Below are 7,836 nucleotides of genomic sequence, written 5' to 3'. Positions count from 1 at the left end.
TCCTCTGAAGAGAGCGGAGTATGTGAAGTCTTAGATGGAGTCTCACTCTGAGACTCTCCCCAAGTTTGGTAATTCATGGTGCTCGACTTGTAGTTTCATCAGCCACGGACTTAGACTTGCCCTTTTGGGTAGCTGTAGCCTTCTTAGGCATGGCTGAAAACAAAACATATCGTTAGGAAAATGAATCCTTATATCGCACGATCTAACATAAGAATGGAGGATAACATCATATATGTCCCGCAGTATTCTATTTATAAGTATGGTGCACAACACACTCATAAACAAGAATCTACTGGACACAGTCTATAGACAACCCTAGGACAGAACTGCTCTTATACCACTTTTGACCCAAATCAATGGGCCATGACGAGTGCCCGAGCCCTACTTGTCGAACACTCCTAATCATATGTCTAAGATATAAACATGAAACAAGGGTAGGTCATGCATAATAATTATCAATAAACTGCTGAATCATGTGAAAAACATACGTGGGGAAACATGCCCAAAAGGCATATATACATATACATGTGGAATATGGTAATGCGAGCCGACAAGGCTGCTATGGACAACTATATATCAAAAATAGAAGACGACAAGGCCACATACTATCCAACTATACATGACTATCTACACACCTCTAATAGAGTGTACAACTATATAAAGGACGGGATTGGGCCACGTCGCACCCTTATATGTATACAAAAGATTCATACCAAAACCCAATAGCAGCTCCGGATCAAATGGAGCACACCAACTCTCGCTGATCAAGGATCCAAAGAAGGGACACCGTCAGCCAGTCTACCTGCACCTGCGGGCATGAAACGCAGGCCCACATGCAATAGGGGTGTTAGTACGAATACTGAATAGCTCTATGAATCATGAAACATTTATAATGTCATGTATATGCGTAGAAATGTCATATCATGCATAGGTATATGCGTACATAACATCATCAAGCCTCTGAGGGCATCCCATCATATCATCTCGGCCTCAGTGGGCGAAATCATCAACGTATATCAGCTGATCAGGTGGTGGTACGTATATAATATCGTAACCTTTCCCCATACCCCATATACATATAATATATGCATATATAATGCCATCTTGTTATGTGTCAATATACATGTATAAATGAATGCAATTCATAAGGAAGTCAATAAGATCAAAATTCCTTCGGTTAATATCATGAAATAAACTTTATCAACTTAAATATTTTCTGAGACCCATTAACAGATGATATAATAATAGGACACATGGGGAATCAAGAACATAGGCACCCCTAGTACTTCTAAGAATAGAGTCATTTGTGAAAGTTGCGGGTTTGCTCGTTTCATTTGTATCATATGGATCATGACAAAAGGAAAGAAGGGATAGCCTTAACATACCTTTGTCATTTACTTAACCACACGATGACGGTTTAGCCCATTAGTACTTCAATCTACAACAAACAATAAGGGACCATTGTCAAGCTTATGGAAGCTAGAACTCAACACAAATGAGCGACTAGCTCGTCTACGAAATTTTGGACAACACCTCCCCTTATTCTTTTCACTTTCCTCAACTCAAACAGAAATACCAACATGTCTAGAATGTCAACAAACATATATAAATCAATATCTAACCTTATATACATTACAATACATCACCAAAATATTCCTCACCATCTCACCCAACGACCAAGTTCTAACTTGCACTTTTCTATCCATACAACTTAGCTAGTACTTGAATACACTTCAACAGTAACAATCATAACTTACTCAGGTTGTTCCTACTTATTTTAGTCACAAATACACAATGAAAATAACCTCATAACAGTCCAGCAAATTGTAGTAACTTAGAACTCATTTCAGGCCATTTCTTCACAAGTTCGTATTGTCACAAGATAACTAAGACTCCAATAAGCTCAAACACATGAAGAAGAGAAGATTCCTTACCTTATACATCAAGAATAAACCCTAGAAAAGGTCTCCTTTAACTTGAGAATTCTCACAACTTAGCAACAACATCAAACAAGTGATCTCCACCACTTCAACAACACTTTTAATCAATAGTAGTTGGTCTAACCTTGGAAGAGAAGGGCTATCTTGGGATGTTTGGTATAGAAATATTTGAGATCTTAGGAGAGAATATAAAACACATGAAAATCATCTCACATGATGGGGGAGGAATGAAACTTGAATCCCTTTCCACTTAGAGCCCTAGTAGAAAGAAGGGGGGTTGTTTGCCATGGGAGAGAAAGAGAGGATGTTGATGAACTTTATTTTGGATGAAGAAGGGTGGAAATGGTCAGATGTTGGCTTTAATAATCCCTTATGGTCGACCAAACTACTGCCCCAATGGCCCTCTCTTTAACCTTAATTTGGGCCACAAACAACCCATTAATTTGGGCCTCTCATTTTCGCAAGTTGGTGACACACCTACTTGTTTCATTAGGGTGTGTCACGTGATGCTATAATTGGTGAAGCAGTCACATCGGGTAAGCAAGCAGCTCGTTTTTATTTGTCCAAAATCTCCTTTCTCACGCTTAAGTGCATTCGTCCTCAACCTAGTCCTGTATATGTTGAAGGAAAATACGGGATGTAACATCATTAAATTACTTTATATACTTTCAAAGAGGATCTCATTCCCGAGCTTACGTCAATTAACTTACGACATACCTTTGCATACGAAAACATAGTGTGTAACATCACAGCTGCCCAAATAAGTCTTTGTGATCGCGAGACTTGCTCCGCGATCGCGAAGCTCACGAGACAACAACAGAAAATCTACAATCTCAACCAAGTCCGGGTGGTCTAAAACGCCCTCAAGCCACCCTGGACCCCATCCAATCATACCAACAAGTCCATAAACACTATCCGGATGCATCCAAATCCTCCAAACACATGTAATATCATCACATCTACGAATCGACGATCAAACCACAATTGAACTTCTCTTAAGTTAATATGTTTCTAAACCTCCAACAAAGCTTCTGATTTATATCAAAACAACTCAGAATTCAACCAAACTTTGCACAAAAATACCAAATGACATAGTGAACCTATTCTAAGTCTCGGAATAACAATTTTAACCCGATATTATCAAAGTCAACTGCCGGTAAAACCTATGGACCTTCTAAACCTTCAATTTTCTAACTTTCAACCATTAGAGCCAAAACATCATAGGAACCTCCAAATCCAATTATGGAAATATGCCCAAGTCTAAAATCACTATATGAACCTATGGATCCATCAGAACACCAATCTGAGGTCACCTACTCGAAAGTCAAACCTTGGTCAACTCTCATAACTTAAGCGTCCAACCATGGAACTAAGTGTTCCAATTCATTCCAGAACCTTCTCAAAACCAACCCAACCATCCTATTAAGTCCCATAACAATAAACAAGCATACGGGAAGCATCAAATAGGGGAACAGGGCTCAGATACACAAAACAATCGGTCGGGTCGTTACACAAAGCCAGAACATCCATAGTCAAAGGTCTCTCCACAACTGGAATAAATTCATAACTTCCCATACTCTCTGTATTCCTAATCAAGGCACCTGCTACCAAGCCTAGGCAACACTTTCTCACATGGCCGAACTCTCCACAATCATAAAAACCCCTTGCTAAAGGCTGTTAAGACTAATACTGCCCCTGAGGACCTGAAGACCCGCTGGGGGAACCCTGAACCGACACAGTGCAGTACAAATTTGTTGGGAGAGCACTGAAAGATGATGGAACTGGGGTGCTAAAAGATATTCGAGCCACTGCACCACGGGCTATATGATGTGTAAAATTAGTTGGTCAACCAGGATGGCCTCTACTAAATTGACCTCTACCACCATATGAGGTGCCACTTAAACCACCAGAACGATGAGGCCTCTTGTATCTCACCATGGCCTCTCTCCCCTAGCTGCGAATGTGTTTTTCCTCCAAGCTATCTTTATGGCCTGATGGATAGTAGTGAGATATACCTCTCAAGAAACAAATGTGAAAACTGAGCTCAAGTGAGACAAGATAAACCAACTGGTATGCCCAGCTCATAAGGTGGCCACCATCTCTTGGCAGGTCCCCTCAGTTGAAATGTAGAGAAGTCTACCCTATTGGACTCTACCAGACCCAAATTGCGAAGCATCTGATGACATTGATTTAGAAAATCCTAGGCATCCTCTGAAGCATTACCATCCAAATTAGGATGACGTAACCTCTGAAACATCTCTAGCCTATTCCGCTCCTCGGGAGACATGGCAAGCATAATCTGAGGCGTAGCTACTGCAATAGGCTACTTCGGAGTGTGAGTGACAGGTGTTTGAGCTCCCTGCTAAGCATAGATGTAGATAGGGTCACTGGAAGCACTCTAGCCTAGGTCAAGGCGTCGATAAATCTGACCATCTTAGCCATGGCCTACTAAAACACTAGTGCAACAATGAAACCCTCTGGATGCTGAGTAGGCACTAGAGCCTCCACATGCTCATTTGTAATTTTGATCCTCCACCTGTTCCGCAAGTGAGTTTGCTGCAACTACCCTGGCACAGCCCCGATGGATGCTCCACTCCTAGCTATGATAGTGTGTCCCACAGCTGGAGCCTTGGCCTTATCTTTGACCTACCCCAGATCTCCCTTTCCTGGCTACGGCTGGTAGTGCTACCTCTCTGATGCCCGATGCCAAATGCCAGGTGCCCGGTGCCACTGCTGATGCGCGTGTCCTCACCATCTATGAGAGAATATAACAAAAAGATTTAGACCTGGACAATAATCAACGCACATTGAGAATCAAAAAAGGGAAAGTTTCCTAAAGCCCTAAAGCCTCTCGCAAATAGATACTAACGTCTCTATACCGATCCACAAGACTCTACTAGGCCTGCCTACGATTTGTGAGACACTTAGAACCTAGAGCTCTATTACCAACTTATCACGACCCAAAATCCCTTCAAAGGTGGTGATGGCGCCTAAGCCGCTTGCTAAGCAAGCCAACACTCAATCACTAATAATTAAAGCAGATTATCCAAATATTTAATAGAATCATAATATAATAAGAAAGCGAAAATAGTCTCAAAACCAATATCATAAATATAAAGATCTAAGACAGGTCTAAACACGATCACAACTAGCTATAATTCTCAAAACCTAGTGTTACAGCTATCAAAAGCATCTAACAAGGATAACGAGAGTCAACTCAACCATAATGTCTATCAAAAATGAAAATAGATAGACAGAACAAATAAGTACATAGGGGGACTCCATGTGTTGTGGATCTGATCAAGTAAAGCAACTCATCATGAAGTCTCCACTGGATCTCCTACTCAATTGGGTGAACACCACTAACACCAACCTCAGAACATGCACAAAATGTGCAGAAGTGTAGTATGAGTACAAAAATCACAGTAACCAGTAAGTATAAAGTCTAGCCTCGAAGAAATAGTGGCGAGGGGTCGACGTCAACACTCACTAACAGTCCAATAATCAAATGAAAGCATAAATAATATACGGAGAAATAAATCATGGTATCAACAAATGAGTGTAAAATCTCAAAACACATTTCATACGAGATTTAGGCATACTTTACAGATAAGGGAGATCAATAAGATGTCAACACCTAAATCCTGACATCAAGACATGATACATGTCAACAAAATTCATATAAAATTGCTGCATGAGTCGAAATATATATATGTATGCATGCTCAGGATCCTTTCTCAACACCTCACAGCACAAATCTATGTGCTTGACACATGCCATGTGTTCAAACAAGCACCAAAATACCGGGTGTCTACGCATACTTAGCCCAAACTAACACGGGTAGTCACCTCACTCCAGAGGGACGGATCTATATCCAAGCATTTGATCATTTTACAATTAGTTATCAATAACCAATATTCAATATCCTCTCATAGTGTCGGTAGTGACAAATCCTCAGCTTTCCACCATAACTAAATTTATGTTCATGTATATGTGTACGAAACAATATAATAAAGAAGCACCGAACATAACAATAAAAATGCGGATAAAAGCTCATATGGATAAAAGATGGCTATGTCTAATCATGTAATTCAATTTATCACAACGGTTCAATAAGTTATTTAAGCATGCACAAGTTAACTCATATTATTTAACATGAGTCAATTAAGCAGCCACTAAGTCATAGAGCAATCAAGACAACTGTATGACTACGGCTTAACAATAAATATCAGCATGGCAAAATAATCCTTTATGCCCAATTTAATAAGTCATAACTTTAAACATGTTCCTAAATAAAAATTATGAATTATCACGTAGTCAAAAAAGTAATTAAAACATGGATAACAACTTCACATAATACAAACAAGGTATAACTCAAGTCAACACTATCGGGTACGGTCATAACCTAGAAAGGCATATATGCTCGTCACCTTATATATATACCGTCCCCCTAGATTGAGAAACAAGTAGCAAATAGATCACATATGGAGAGAATTCCCTCTTACAAGGATAGACAAAATACTTACCTCCATCGGGTAAGCTTCAACCTTCCAAAATAGCCTTTCCCTTCAAATCAACCTCCTAAGGACTTGAATCTATCCAAATACAACTCAATAACATCAAACAAAGTCATAGGAATCAATTCCCAACAATAAAGCTTCAGTCTTTAATCAATTATCCAAAAGTCTACCCAGGACCATATAGTCAAAACCCGAGTTAAGGGGTAGATCCTGACTACCCATAATATCACGAGTCCAAAATATGATTAAATTCCAAAACTGAGTCCAAATCGACCCTCAAATCCCTAAAATACCATCTTTTATGTTGTAGACAAAAGTCCTAAATTTTCTATCCAAAATTTCATGATTAAAGTGTGAAAATCCATGGGGATTGAAGATAAATAATCAAATCCAAGTAAAAATTCCTTACCTCCAATGTAGTAGTGAAATTTCTCTTCAAACTCTCCTCCTCTCGAAGTCTAGGGTTCAAAATATGAGATAATGGGTAAAATCCCAAAATATAACACTTATGTGGTCTGCCCAACACTTCGCGAATGCGGCCCAAGCCTCGTGTTCACGAAGCACAAAAATGTCACCTCCATAGAACCTCCTTCGCAAACGTGATAGGGGCCTCACAAACGTAGAGGCCATTCACCTCAACTATTCGCAAATGCGACTAGCTCCCTCGCGAACACGAAAGCCAATGCCCCCAACCAAAATCCTCTTTTGTGAACGTGGCTCCCATTATGTGAAGCACAACAGCCCCCAATACCAAAATCCTTCATCGCGAACATGAGATCCCCCTCGCGAATGCGATGAACACCACCTGAGCCCCTCGAGACCCCGTCCAATCATACCAATAAGCTCTAATACCCTGTCTAAACTTATTCAAATGCTCAAAACACCACAACCAACATCAAAACCAAAAATCGACATTCAAAATCCATTTCTTAACTTTCTAACTTCGCCAAACACGTCTGAATCAAGCCTAAATATTTCAGATTCCACCCATACTTTGCACGCAAGTCCAATTAACCAAATGAACCTATCCAAGGTCGCAAAACCACAATCGGAGTCCGAAAATACCAAATTCAACACCCGGTCAAACCTATGAACATCTCCAAACCTTCAAATTTCCAACTTTCGGCAAATAGAGCCAAAACACTCTAAAAACCTCCAATTCCAAATCGGAACATATGCCCAAGTACAAAATCAACATACAAACCAAGCTTCCAAAATGAGACTAAGTGTCTAAATCACGCTCAAAACTTCTCGAAACCAAACTAACCATCCCCGCAAGTCATAAAATAACAAACTTATGAGAAGCATCAAACATGGGAATGGGGCTCAAATACACAAAATGACCAGTGGAGTCATTACAAAATCCTTCTCTTAAC

The sequence above is a fragment of the Nicotiana tabacum genome, chromosome 9 (genome assembly GCF_000715075.1).
Source record: "Nicotiana tabacum cultivar K326 chromosome 9, ASM71507v2, whole genome shotgun sequence".
NCBI lineage: Eukaryota > Viridiplantae > Streptophyta > Magnoliopsida > Solanales > Solanaceae > Nicotiana > Nicotiana tabacum.
Note: the sequence above shows the minus strand (reverse complement) of the source record.